Raw genomic sequence first — 16,021 nt, 5'->3', positions numbered from 1 at the left:
ACCTACCCCCCATCCTTATCCTAAGTAACCATACTGACAACAAATGGCGTTAATGGCCCAAAACCAGCCTTTTATTACAACCATCACTAAATAACAGAGAAACACAGTATAAACATACATTCTTTCAAGGTCCCAATAGGCATCAAGAAAAAGAATACCTGCGTCCTGCTTAACACTGCAGATATGGGGGTATCTGGAAGCCGTACCTCAGATGGGTTCCTACAAAGTGCCTTTTCTTGTGCCCACATTAACCAACGAAGACCTTGCACCCCGCCGGACATCCCCCAGCACCAATATGGCACAACCACCACCAAAACAAGCCATCAAACAACAGGCGGGCGGGAGGGAGGGAAGTTTGCCCTGTGAAAACCTCCTGCCACACCCTGTAAGACCACCCCTTGTAGCTCCCCCCACTCCTTCCTTAACCACTTGCCGCCTTGCCATTGTAGATATACGGCGGCAGGGCGGCACTAGCAGGCAAAACCACGTTTTAAAACGTGTGTTTTGTAAACAGCTAGGGGGCGCGCACAAGGCGCGCCGCCGTCCTATCTATTCCGCCGATCACCGCCGCAGATGTGAGTCGCCGGGTCACAGCCGGTCCTTACCGGCTATCTCCCGGCAATCAGCGGCAAACAGTGACAGACAGCACAGCTGCAGTAGCTGTGCTGTCTGTCACTTCCCTGTCAGCTCGAGGATGAGCTGATCGAGAAAGAACAGTTTCTCTTTCTCAATCAGCCTTGTCCCGTCCAGTACCCCCGCCCCCTAGAAGAACACTCCCCTCACTCCTATAACCCTTCCCTGCAAAATAAAGTTAACCCCTTCCTCCCCATTGCCATTAGTACAGTGTCAGTGTTTTTTTTTTGCACTGATAACTGTATTAGTGTTTTTGGGGATGTCAGTGACCCCAAGTCAGTACCCCCCAATGTCAGAATGTCCGCCGCAATCCCGCCATAAGTCGCTGGTCGCTGCCATAAGTCCCTGATCGCTGCCATAATTCGCTGATTGCCGCCATTATTAGTATAAAAAAAAAAACTAAAAATCCCAGTATCTTTCCCACCATTTGTAAACGCTATAACTTTCACGTAAACCAATTAATTTACACGTATTCGGTTTTTTTTTTAGCAAAGACATGTTGCAGAACGCATTTTGGCAGAAATTTATGACTAAATTTGATTTTTGCATTTTTTTTTACTGGACACGTTTTATAGCAAAAAAGTCCAAAATATTGTTTTTTTTTCCTCAAAATTGTCAGCCTTTTTTTTTATAACGGAAAAAATAAAAACCGTACAGGCAATGAAATACCACCAAAAGAAAGCTCAATTTGTGGGGAAAAAAAGGATGTAAATTTCATTTATGTACCGTATTGCATGACCGCGCAAATGTCCGTTAAACTAGTGCAGCGCTGTATAGCAGAAAAATGGCATAAATTGCAGTATCTATACCATAGTTTGTAGACGCTATAACTTCCACACAAAGCAATCAATATACACTTATTGGGATTTTTTTTACCAAAAACATGTAGCAGAATACATTTTGGCCTAAATTTATAACCAACTTTGAGTTTACTATATATTTTTTATAGCTGAAAGTAAAAAATATTGTTTTTCTTCAAAATTTTTGGCCTTTTTTTGTTTATAGCGTGAAAAATAAAAAGCGCACAGGTGATCAAATTACACCAAAGAAAGCTCTATTTGTGTGAAAAAAAGGACGTAAATTTTGTTTGGGTGCAGCATTGCATGACCGCGCAATTATCAGTTGAATTAGTGCAGCGCCGAGTAGCAAAAAGAGGCCTGGTCATTAAGGGGGGTAAATCCTCTGGAGGTCAAGTGGTTAACTATTTTATTGACTCCCCCTTATGCTAATGGAACTCTGCCTATCCCAACCCCCTTTAACCCCTGTCATGCCGGCCCTTCATTCAGGTCTTCTTTCTTTTTACCCTGGGCCTTCTTTTAATAGTTTTTTTTAAATAATATATAATGCAGTGTAGCATATTGATATCTTCTAAAAGATATAATAGAAACATTGATAGAAACAAACATTTCTTTTATGTGCCTGTTGGTTCTGATGAATAGCTGTGTTTTTTTTTTACTTTTTAAAAATACAAGTTTTTAACGTACTGGTGTTTGCATCTTCACATTGCAGTGAAAAGGAAACAGTTGAAGAATCCCTTTTTTTTTTTGTTAGTTTTAATTCCATGTATAATCTGTCTTTCTAGTTTTGGTCATCTAGTGAAAAAAAAATCATTATAAAGAAAAATTAAAAACTGGAAAAAAAAGTAAAGGAAGATAAAACCACTGTTATTCTACTGGTATTGTCTACAGTCTTTATCCCTGATGAATAGAAAAGAGTCTGTACTTGACTACTCATTTTCTAGTACAGATTTACTGTGTTGAAAGCTAACTGGTTGCCAGGAGTTACACCATCTTTTAGACAATGACCTAGACACGAGTTTCATAAATGACTCCTACCGTGGAAGGTGAGTTCCCTTGCCTCATTCCAATTATAATCCAATTTCTGGCCTCGTGGACAGAAGGCAGAAAAATGAAGCAATTTTTCCTCAAGCGTCCTTTGCACACATGGCAGATGACACCATTGGAATTTTTATGAAAAAAATGAACACTCGAGAATCATATAAAGTCAAGGTGTTCTCTACCATGGGTGACACGTGACACGCAAAGTCTCGGCACTTAACTATTACATTTATGTTGTCGAAATGACAGCTCCTCAGCTCTTTAATGAACAAATCCATCACCCAATTAAAACATATTCTCAGCTGTAAAACAAAAAAATAACACACTGTGAGATCTAACATACACACCCACATAACACATATTTTCAATCATATACAGTAACTCAAAAAAAATTATATTTGAAGCTATATTTGTTTAATGTGTAAATATAAATTGGCTTTGGTTTATATGATATGTTAGCCACTTGAGCTCCAGAAGATTTTACCCCCTTCATGACCAGGCCATTTTTTGCTATCGGCACTGTGCTACTTTAACTGGTAATTACTCAATCATGTAATGCTGTACGCAAACAAAATTTCTATCATTTTTTTTTCAAACAAATAGAGCTTTTTTTTGGTGGTAGTTGATCACCTCCGGGTTTTTTATTTATTTTTTTTGCAATATAAATGAAAAAAGACCCAAAATTTAAAATAAAAAACAATATTTCCTACTTTCTGCTATTATTATTATACAGTATTTATAAAGCGCCAATAGTTCACTCATCGCTGTACATTACAAAGGGAGAAAGAACATGTGACAGAACAATACCAATACAATGCAAAACATGAGGGGATTGAGGGCCCTGCTCTTTCGAGCTTACAATCTAGGACCTATTAAATATATCCAATAAACAAATTTAAAAAATCAAATCTCTTGGCCAAAATGTATTCTGTTATATGTCTTTGGTAAAAAAAAAAAATCCCAATAAGTGTATATTGATTGTTTTGTGTGAAAGTTATAGCGTCTATAAACTATGGTATAAAGACTGGAATTTAGATATAGATTTTTTTTATACTAGCAACGCCGGGGATCAGTTACTTATAGTGAGACTGTGATAGTGCGGCGGGCAATCTGACATTAACTCATGCTGGGAGGGGGGGGATTAACTGAAGTTTGCGGGGTATTAGGGTCATGTGACTGCCAAAAGGTCCAGATCGAAAGAGGAGATCGAAAGAGGAGACCTTTCCACGAGTACTGGACATGTGTGCTGGGAGCACACATGGCGCACGCTCTCAGCACATATGTTTTTCTTAATTGCACGCAAATGTGCGGCTGCACGGCATCAAGGCCCAGACGTCGAGAGGCCGAACATTTACATGCGGCCGGCGCCAAGAGGTTGAAGAAGTTTGGAGCTCTCTGGGTTTCTGAAAGGTCAACATGTACTTATCCTTACCTGCAGCATTTTAAAGGGATAAAACATTGAGAAATGGCCTGTGATGAAGAGATGTACTGAATATTTTTTTTCCCTTTTATTTTGCCCAGACATGCACTTTAATCTATGATATAGTGCAGCTTAATGTATTTTCTAAGGTTATTTTACTAGCATGCTTTCCTTAGTGTTGTAATTCATACAGGTCCTGAATATGTGTTTCATTTTTATCCATAAAATCCTATACTAATGCACTCTAGTCTGTAAAATGTAATTTATTTCCAGAATCAACTATCTTCTCTCCAGTGCGGATATTATGCATCGGTGAGTTCAGCTATTCATTTCTGGCACGTGTTTTTTTCAATGATGTTTAAAAACTGATCAAGCATAGTTATCATCAATTGGGTTTCAGACCATTGACTCGTCCTCTACCGAACACGAGTGAAGCTATTTCACACAGGTCTTCCTGACCTAGCCCATATAGATAAACTGCGCCCCGTACTGTAAATCTCCGATTGGTGAAATCTTCTTTCAGCATAGTGTATTCTACCTTTTATCACTAAACATGTATCTTATCTTCTGGTTACACTTCATCGCCTTTCTGGAAGAAGGCTCAGAAATGAGAACTTAAAAGTACAGAAGCTTCGCTAGTTTCTCATGAATGCACACACTTTTTTTCCATTGCTTAGTTTTCCCTTATTTGCTTTCCATCAAGAGAGGAAAAATCATTTAAATTCGTTTAGCGTGTTAAACTGCAAATAATTAAACATTTTTTTATTGCTTTTGAAAAAAAAATTCTGTTCATTTTTATGTCTGTCTGTTTTACGAAGTAGGGGGACTCAGGCAAGCGAATCCTTTGAACAGTGCGAGATCAGTCAGTTGTGAATTGAAAAACATTTGCAGTAGGCATTCCGTAGCTGCTGTTGTCTGGACCCCCTTTACCATCGATTTTGCAGCATTGTGTGGTTGCAAGGTGGGGGGGGGGCTTCATGTTAGTGGAATGGGGTCTGTAATTCCTAAACCATAAATAGGCTGCCAAAGTACACTGTGACCAAGAATGGCCCTTAAAACCATGCTGGGTCGGAAATATTATGTACGGGTTTAATGCTTCTCTAAACCTGAGATTTGTGTGTTCAGTTCGCATTGAAAGTGCATGAACCTTTTCTGCTTATACTTTCACATCCTTCAAACTCCTTTCCTGGATGTTCCTACCCTTGTCATACCCTCTACACTCCTCTCCTGTACATACCACCCCTTATCGTACCCTCTGCACCCCTCTCCTGCACATACCTTCCATTGTCATACCCTCTAAACCCCTCTCCTGTACATACTTCCCAATGTCATACCCTCTACACACCTCTCCTGTACATACCTCCCCTTATCGTACTCTCTGAACCCCTTTCCTGTACATACCTCCCCTTATCATACCCTCTACACCCCTCTCCTGTACATTCCTCCCCTTGTCATACCCTCTACATCCATCTCCTGTACATACCTTCCCATGTCATACCCTCTGCACCCCTCTCCTGTACATACCTTCCCATGTCATACCCTCTGCACCCCTCTCCTGTACATACCTTCCCATGTCATACCCTCTGCACCCCTCTCCTGTACATACCTCCCCTTATCATACCCTCTACACCCCTCTCCTGTACATACCTCCCCATGCCATACCCTCTGCACCCCTCTCCTGTACATACCTTCCCATGTCATACCCTCTGCACCCCTCTCCTGTACATACCTCCCCTTATCATACCCTCTACACCCCTCTCCTGTACATACCTCCCCATGCCATACCCTCTGCACCCTTCTCCTGTACATACCTCCCCGTCATACCCTCTGCATTCCTCTCCTGTACATACCTCCCCATATCATACCCTCTGCACTCCTCTCCCCTAAATATCTCCTTGTGTCATACCCTCCATACTCCTGTCCTGTACATACCTCCCCATGTTATACCCTCTGCACTCCTCTCCTGTACATACCTCCCCATATTATACCCTCTGCACTCCTCTACTGTACATACCTCCCCATATTATACGCTCTGAATTTCTCTCCTGTACATACCTCCCCATGTCATACCCTCTGCATTCCTCTCCTGTACATACCTCCTCATGTCATACCCTCTGCACTGCTCTCCCCTAAATACCTCCTCATGTCATACCCTCCATACTCCTCTCCTGCACATACCCCCCCCCATGTCATGCCCTCTGCATTCCTCCCCTGCACATACCTCCCCATGTCATACCCTCCATACTCCTCTCCTGTATATACCTTCCAATGACATACCCTCTGCACTCCTCTCCCGTATATACCTCCCCTTATCATACCCTCTGCACTCCTCTCCCCTAAATATCTCCTCATGTCATATCCTCTGCACTCCTCTCCTGCACATACATCCCCATGTCATACCCTCTGCACTCCTCTCCTGCAAATACCTCCTAATTTCATACCCTCTGCACCCTTCTCCTGTATATACCTCCCAATGTTATACCCAATGACACCAATGAAGGGGCATTATTCCTTCGACTTACACCAATGAAAGGGCACTATTCCTTCGACTGACACCAAAGAAGGGGCACTATTCCTCCCACTGACATTAATGAAGGGGCACTATTCCTCACACTGACACCAATTATGGGGCACTATTACTTCCACTGACACCACCAAAGAAGCACTATTTTTCTCACTGACACCAAATATGGGGCACTATTCCTCCCACTGACACCAACGAAGGGGCACTATTCCTCCCGTTGACAATAATGAAGGGGCACTATGCCTCCCAATGACACAATGAAACCAGTGATGGAATATAATTCCTGCCTTTGACACCATCAATGGGACACTATTACTCTCACTGGAACCAATGATTTGACACTATTCCTCCAAAAGACATCAATGATGGGGTACAACTCCTTCCATTGACATGAACGGCAGAGAACAATTCCTTTCACTGACATCAATGAGGAGGCATTGCTTACTCCAAATGACACCAGGACATTTCTTACTACCACTGGACACTCCAAAGTCTGAAGGAATATAAACTAGCCCTTTTTTTAGAACGTTTGGAGACCCCTGATCTATTTAACGGGCATAAAGGCACTTACTGCAAGTAACTAGTTCAGACAAAGATTCACATATGCTCAGCCTGTGACACATAATGAGTTTGTCCAACCAAATGGAATAGCAAGTCTTAAAAAATGGAACATATGGGAATGCTCAAATGTGCATATGTGGAAAAATTCCATGTGTGAACTCCCAGTAATATCTTGGTGACTCAATATTGAAATGCTGTAAACAGTCTTCTAATTAAAAATCCCATATAGTTGTATACCGCCGTTTATACAAAACAGACTCCAATGCTGTAGTTTCCACAGTGGAGACAATCTAGATATATCCAATAGCCTGTAGGCAATTCAAAGCTCAGTCAGATGAAAATATATAGAGTCCTGTTTATACAAAACATACTCCAATGCTGTAGTTTCCACAGTGATGAAAATGTAGATATGTGCAATAGCCTGTAGGGATTCTATTAATAAAGGTGATACCTTTTCAAAATTTGTGTACATTTTTTCTCTAATATGTTCTTATTTTTTGTTTGAGATCTCCAACATCTCCCATTCTAGAACAAGCACACTTGTATCACTTATAACACAGCATTATTGATAAAGACAGGACTTTTAGCTCCAAAAAGGTGTGCACTGCTAGCAGGGGCAAGCTTTGCCAACCAAGCTGTAATTATAAAGTGAAGCCAGCACTATAGAATTCCTGACTGCCAAGCCACATAGGCATAAAGCCATCTAAAAGCGTAAGTATGGCCAAAATAAAAAATAACATATACAGGGCTGTGGAAATTTTTTAAAAAACTACTTGTCCAGGGACTAAATCGGTGCCCCAATCTACTTGTCCCTAAAGAAAATCTACTTGTCCAGATAAAAAAAAAAAAAAAAATTAACCAAAACTGTATTTAAATCGGAGGTGATTTTAGGAATGCCTGGGACTTTTAAAAACAAAAGGGGCTTTATAGCGACTTAAACATTTAATATTTTTAACATTGAGCTGTTTATCTCCTCTTCCAGCGCTGCACCCGAGGACTAGCAGGGAGGGGAGAGACCTTGTAGTGTAATGAGTACTGATTGGCTGCTAAAGAGGAAAGGGTAGTGCTCTGAGGAAGAGAGTTCGACTTCCGAAACGCGTTAGTACTTCACCCGAGGACCATTGTTGCCTATGACTGGCAGCTTTTGACTCCTGTTTTTATTACCTTTTTTGGCTTGTGAGTATACATTTGTATTTTTGTAATACATTTCTTATTATCACGGTAATGCACGAGGAGAGTGCACCCTTTTGTTCTTTTCTGTTAGTATCTTAGGGTAGTGTCAGGCTAATCTTTTATCCCTTTAGCTGCCAGAGCCATTCTTGTGTTTTTTGCACAAGTTTAAAAATCATTTTAGGCCTGGAGATTATTTAAAACCCCCAAACATTATATATTTTCTGAAGTCAGAGACCCTAGAGAATAAAATAGTGGTAGTTACAATTTTTTATGTTGCATGATATTATTGCAAAATTTCCAAAGTAAGTTAATTTTAAGGCACAAAAAAAGCAGTAAGTTACCTTATTCTTTTGGAAAATATAAAAGATGTGGTTGCAGCGAGTAAATAGATATCCAGCTTGTGAAATGGTGATGAAATTCAGTACCCTATATTTTCTATAGGCAACACTTTTAAAGCCCTTTATAGGTCATAAGTTTAGCGTTACAGAGGAGGTCTGGTGCTAGAATTATTGAGCTCATTCTGGCGTTATGTAACGTGTATTGCAATCAACGTTTTTATACCTAGGCGCCCCAGAGTGTGCTTTTCCGTTTGTATATGTGTATATGTGGGGGTGGAGCCTCAAATTTTGTGGGGGGGGGATGTTATGTGCAAGGGTGTAACTTTAGATTTTTACAATTAAAAAAAAAAAAAAACTTTTTTTTTCGCTTAATTTTTGTTCATCACATAGGGGAAAAAGTCTCCTATGTGCAGTACTGTGATTTGGGTAGGGGGTGGAACCAAGGGATGGTGCTCGGAGATGAGTGGGGGGGGCAAGGGGGGTGTAAACAACTCAGAAGGGGGAGTTACTGTACCTATTCTGAGAAAAAAAGCCCTATTTATCCACATTGTTTACCATGAATACTTTGGCTCCATATTTTACCCAAACATGTTATTGCCTGTGTTCTTTTATTTTTGTTTTTATTTTTTGTCTTACTCAATATCTGATCATGGCCAATTATGTGTTTAAATTATATTATCCACGGGTTATTATTTTGTTCTAATTGAAGCTATTATTTTATTTCTAATTAATATGATATAATATCTATAGATATATATGCTAATCGTTTTCAATCTGCCATCTCATGTCTGAGAGACTATTTCTTTGAATGCGCTCTGAAACTTGTTTTTTAATTAATATTCTTATAATATAATTTTTGTATGTTCAAGTTCCAACAGCTGTAGCATTCTAACTGTACTTGTGAAATAATTCATATTTTATATCAATTTTCTGAGCACACACTGGAAGAGAGGACATTAGCTTTTTATTTGGGGTGTGAGATAAAATTAAGCATACATTTTAGTAACCGATAAAATACAGCAATCCTTAAATATTTATCTCTCTTTCATGATTCCAGGCCTAAGGGTGCTTTAGTACTTTCTGTAGAAACTCAAAATATAAAATATGTATTTGCTTTGGTTGGTTATTTTTCCTTTATTGTTTGCTTGAGTGATCCACAGAAGCTGCCTGTCTGCGGTTCTCCGAGACCCTGAAGGAATACTGGGGGCTTCCAAAGGAGGATAATCTTTTTACATTAAGTGATGTCTGTCTAAAAGAATTCACTAGACATTGGACTGCTTATGTCATAAGGAATATATGCAATTCCCACACTGGAACCGTCATACGATCCAGGGATATTCTGCTTGTGCAAAGGGAAGGCATATAAGGGCTTTTATAAAATTGATTCTACCAACTCAAATCAAAGCCAGGTTTCACTTTTCCATTAGGCTCCTAAAAGAAACATATGAAGCATGGGGCATTTGATGTGGTTCTGAGGCCACATTGCTTGAAAAACTACTAAATGTCACATTATGATTTAAGTCGAATGAGGTGCACGTTTGAGGGATCTGCAGAAGTATATTGGACGAGGCACAAAATCCCAAGGACGTAAGAATTAAAATATTATGGGATTATTCTAAATATCAGCTTTAAACTTCAGAGCTTTTGGCTACGTTCCAGATTGCCACTATTAGGCTATTTGCACACGGGGCCATCAAGCTGCAATGCATCCCTCCCGTATACCCAATGTATCCAGCCCTATTGCCTGCAGTGTCCTGAGGTCTATGGCAGGATATGGATAGATGGGGTTGAATGTGGGCACTATTTGATGCAGAATTCAGCCCCGTGCAGTCTCTTACAGGTTTACCACTTGCCCTCCAGAGGATTTACCCCCTTTCCTGACCAGGACATTTTTTGTGATACGGCGCTGTGTTACTTTAACTGACAATTGCGCGGTCATGCAACGCTGCACCCAAATCAAATTTGCGTCCTTTTTTTCCCACAAACAGAGTTCTCTTTCGGTGGTATTTGATCTCCTGTGCATATTTTATTTTTTGCGCTATAAACAAAAAAAAGACCAGCAATTTTGAGAAAAAAAACAATTTTTTTTACTTTTTGCTATTAAACATTGCCAGTAAAACAATTTAAAAAAATCTAATTTCGTCATAAATTTAGACCAAAATGGATTCTGCCCCATGTCTTTGCTAAAAAAAAAATCCAAATATGTGTAAATGAATTGATTTACATGAAAGTTATAACATTTACAAATGGCTGCATATATACTGGAATTTTTTATTTGTACTAGTATTGGCGGTGATCGGCGACCTACAGCGGCACTGCGGGACTGCGGTGGGCATCCTGACACTGGGGTGAACTGACTTGACACCAATACAGTGATCAGTGCTAATAAAAAGCACTGACACTGTACTAATGGCACTGGGCAGGAAGAGGTTAACATCTGGGCGATCAAAGGGTTAACTGTGTACCGTTTCATAGTATGCTGTGTGTGTGCTTTCCACTGTAAGCACACTGCTTTGTATGGCTCTGCTATGCAGTGCGCAGAAGTTGACAGGGGAGAGATCTGTGTTGTCAGGGGCAGACTGACCATTTGGAAACTCAGGCATTGCCCGAGGGCCCGGGGTCAGTAGGGGGCCCCATGAGATGCCCCTGGTACCTTTTTCATAGGCTTTTTTGAGTTTGGGCAAGGACACAGGGGCCCCATGATCCCCTATTGCCCGGGGGACCCATGAGTTGTCAGTCCGCTCCTGCATGTTGTTTATACACAGGTCTCTCCTTCATCATAGATACTCGGTGATCACCGGCTGCCGGCGATCGCCACCATTACTAGTAAAAAAAAAAACCAATTCCAGTATATATACCACTATTTGTAAACGCTATACCTTTCAGGTAAACCAATTAATTTACATGTATTGGGATTTTTCTTCAGCGAAGACATGTAGCAGAATACATTTTGGCCTAAATTTATGACGAAATTTGATTTTTACATTTTTCTTTTACTGGACCTGTTTTATAGCAAAAAGTCAAATATTGTTTTTTTCTCAAAATTGTTGGTCTTTTTTTGTTTATAGCACAAAAAAATTAAAAAAGCACAGGCGATCAAATGCCACCAAAAGAAAGCTCTGCTTGCAGGAAAAAAAGGACGTAATTGTCATTTGGGTGCAGTGTTGCATGACAGCGCAATTGTCAGTTAAAATAACCTAGCACCGTAACGCAAAGAATGGCCTGGTCAGGAAGGGGGGTAAATCCTCTGGAGGGTAAGTGGTTAAACATGAAAACGCATACTGATAATAATTACCACCAAGTTGTTCTGTTTTACAAGCCTAAAAAAAATCAAAAAGACTCCACCTTCCCTTTAATTGAATTATTACAAATGATTGGATGTCAGGTGATGAGTAACATATCTTGAAGGTTGTATCGTTCTTCTGATATATATACAACTCACCTTTAAGGGAATTCTTCAGGTCAGACATGACTTAATGTAGAAAGATTACCCCCCACCGTCCCTCTCGGATTTCTCCCGGGTTTCACGTAACCGCAGATTGGCAGCTATTGTGGATCACTGTAGCAAACAAAAAGATAAATGAAGGAACTCGAGTGAATACATATTTCATATTTTGAATTTCTAAAGAAAGTACCATAGACATCCCCCCACCCCCCCACGGTCCTAGACTCATGAATAGCAGATAAATATTTAAGGGTTTTGTTATAGCTCCAGAGAAAAAAATATTTTATGGTGTATCATATACTGTATAAGTGAAGAATTTTTATTTATTTAATTTTTCAGTTACAAAATGTATTTGCATGTGATAATACCGGGTAAGGGAAGATCTTAAAATATCATACATAAACTTTTCATAATAATAATTTCTCAATAGTGCAGTCCAGAAACCAGCAGCATTCATGCACACGTCTAACTGTTTTAATTTTAGGCAGAAAGATTTTTAGGGCTAGCTTACTCTAGTGTTAACCCTCTGAAGAACGATTTGCAGTGGATTGCTTTTCAAATAGCATTTGGCAGGCAGTGAGGAGGTGTTGTCTTGCCTCCTCACCGCCTGTTTTTACCCACAAAAGCCCTCACATCCAGCGGCGGACTGACCATTTGGACACTGGAAGAGGTTAACATCTGGGCGATCAAAGGGTTAACTGTGTACCGTTTCTTAGTATGCTGTGTGTGCTTTCCACTGTAAGCACACTGCTTTGTATGGCTCTGCTATGCAGAGCCGCAGAGTACACCACCATCTGCTGACTTTGCAGAAAAAAGAATGTTTAAACCCAACAGTTTATATTCCTGATATGTCTGCTGTACCATGTGTTTGTATGAAAAAGTTGCTTCCTTTGTGTGAACTCCCTGGTGTTCCTGGCAGTTGCTCTTTTCCTGTCAACAACTGACCACACTAGGCATGAGAGCACAGCGTGGTCAGTTCTCTTGCTGTGCTGGGAACTCAGCCTGCAGTCCTCCAATGATCAGACTTGGAAGCTCAGTGTACTGCTGTGTTTAAACCCTCACCTCTGTATACAGCTGAGAACAGAGGTCATGTGATCACTTATAAAAAAGGAAACATAGATTGTAAGCTCTAACAAGCAGGGCCCTCTGTTTCCTCTTGTACCAAATTATATTGCAACTGTAATGTCTGCCTTCATTTTGTAAAGCGCTGCACAAACTGTTGGCGCTATATAAATCCTGTATAATAATAATAATAGAAAACAAAAAGGCATGTATAATGTTTTTATTTGAATACACACATTTTGCTTTTTCATTTCTATTTTGAACAGTATAAACTTTTCTACAAAGTGATGGTTTACATATACAGTATGTGGAGCTCCTCTACTGCTTGTTTTGGGTCCCCCTAATTTCCTGCACAGCAAGCCAACACACTTGCATCCAAAGTCAGTAAACAGTCCATGAACTTGGTTTTGTTGTTTTATTAGGGAATGAAAAACTTGGATGGGGTTTAGTGTTATATGGGATGCCCAATGGAACTGAAAAAGCTTGGAGGACACACTTTTATGTATATAAGAAATCACAGACCAGCACACAGTCTTTGCTAGGAGCAATTAGCCCCCTTTAAATGAGGCTTCTTCAGACCCCCAAATGAATATCTCATCATCCACCTAGCTGTTGTGAAGAGCATCCCAGGTCAAGGGATTCCGAGACACATACTGTAAGTATAATGTCCCAGGGAGAACTAGTTGGGTATGGCACCTGATTGCCCTCTCCTTTGTAGGCCCAGGGGGTGTAGAAGGACTCACACTGTGCTGTTCCTGTAGCTTTAGAAGGAGCTTCAGGCCTTACGCTGGCTTCTTTCTTTGCTGACAGGCTGTCCTTCCTCAGCAGATTGTGGAACAGTGGAGGTTCCTCTGTCCAGCTCCCAGCATGTAGGTAGCCCCTCTCCTCTGGGGCCCCCTTCCAGGCTCCACACCAGCAGCACTTCCTGACTCCATCTTCCACATGACTCCCCTTGCTGGCCAGGCTCTCTCATATTTATGGGCTGATCTCCCACACTACCAGGCCTCCTGCATGGGATTGGTCAGACTCCCATAAATATGCAGATCAGCCCCTCCTCACCTTTGTCCACTGGCTTGTAGAAACTTCTCCAAGTCTCTAGAGCAGGGGGGAGCACCATGGGACTGATCTTTAGAGCCCTCCAACCCTAACCTAAAGTAACCTTGCTGACTCACTCCCAGGCTGACTCACACCTTGACTTTGACTAGATAGCCTTGTCTGGGAAGACCTGTTGTTGTTTTTCTCTTTTTGTTTCTCCCCCAGCTTGTGACTGGACAGTGAAAGGAGAAGCTGCAGACTGTGAGCTCAACTGTCTGTCACTCTGCTCTCTCCTCCTATCAACATGTTACTTGTTAGAACATGAAGTTACTTCTTCCTCTCCCAGTGTGAGTGCACTTTGAAAGGGATAGCAGGACCTGATACTCAGTCAAATTCAGGAACTTACACTACTTGATTTAAAAATAATAAATTAAATGAATACAGAGGTGCGTCTTTATTTTTTACCTTCAATGTGAATCTGTGCTTTGCTCTCAACTGTAAATGTATCTGGTTGCCAGAAATTCCACTTAAAAGTCCATAGCTAGCCACACATGTTTAGGATTTTGTTGAATAATGGTGATTTTGAAGCATTTGTTTGATTTTCTAGTACCTAATGGGGACAATTTGACACTTGTTTTCAACCGTAGTGACAAAGGATAGAACATTTTTCATCAGAACAAAATTCTGTGAATGAAGTTTTTGTTCTGGAAAAAAATGTACTTATTTTAATGAGCTCATACTAGGTAAAGTTTGATTGAGAAGTAGAACTTTTGTTGTCATCAATGAACATTTTTTTGTTTTATGTTCAGAGGAATATACATTACATTACTTTTGTGTATCCCAAAATCAAATATTAAAATTCAAATCATTACCATGTCAATTTAACAAATTCTTAAATTCTGATGAAATTTGTTGGGTTAGCAATGGTACTTTCACATGCTCAAATGAAAGATTTTTAATCATTTCTGTATAAATGTTCTAAGGAAAATATGCGGCACAGTGGCTAAATGGTTAGCACTTCTGCCTGGCAGTACTAGGGTTGCTGGTTCACAATCCCAACCACGGCACCACCTGCCTGGAGTTTGCATGTTCTCCCTGTGCCTACTTGGGTTTCCTCCAGGTGCTCCAGTTTCCTCCCACACTCCAAAGACATGCTGGTAGGTTAATTGGCTCCTGTCTAAATTGGCCTTAGTATGTGTATGTATGAATGTGAGTTAGGGACCTTAGATTGTACACCCCTTGAGGGTTAGGGACTGATGTGAATGTACAATATATATGTAAAGCACTGTGTAAATTGACGGCGCTATATAAGTACCTGAAATAAATAAAGGAAAAAATTCTATCTGTGAATTACTAGCCTAAGGCTGGTCATACGTTATACAATTTCTTGTACATTTTTCCTTTAGATTTACCAAAACCATATATTAGGTCAAACCTAAACATTTTCAATTTGTTTGCAGTCAGACAAGCCCTTGCACTACATAGCTGAAAGTAAATTTAAAGAAAATTGAGCAAGAAAATTGTAAATGGCCAGCTTTGCTCAAGAAAATGTTTATTTATTTAGTTAATTTTGGTAAGGGTGTGGAAAACTCTTTCATACATTTTTATTGCTATATCCCCCCTTGGGGAGACTTTCCTACTTATGGGTCACCATGACAGTTAGTAAGGGGAAAATATTCACAGTCACCATTAATAAGCTGATGATGAAACTAAGAAGGTAGGAGCTTGGGTTCAGCTTGGGAATAGTTCAAACCAGGAGCGGACTGACCATTTGGAAACTCGGGCACTGCCCGAGGGCCCGGGGTCAGTAGGGGGCCCCATGAGATGCCCCTGGTACCTATTTAATAGGCTTTTTTGAGTTTGGGCAAGGACACAGGGGCCCCATGATTCCCTATTGCCTGGAGGCTCAATGAGTTGTCAGTCCGCCCCTGGTTCAAACCCATGTTCAGCCTAACTTGGAGGAAAACTGTCAGTGCTGGGCCAGTCAGTTGC

This window comes from Staurois parvus, unplaced genomic scaffold (genome assembly GCF_062004578.1).
Source record: "Staurois parvus isolate SC_StPar_1 unplaced genomic scaffold, SC_StPar_1.0 ptg000347l, whole genome shotgun sequence".
Classification (NCBI taxonomy): domain Eukaryota; kingdom Metazoa; phylum Chordata; class Amphibia; order Anura; family Ranidae; genus Staurois; species Staurois parvus.
Note: the sequence above shows the minus strand (reverse complement) of the source record.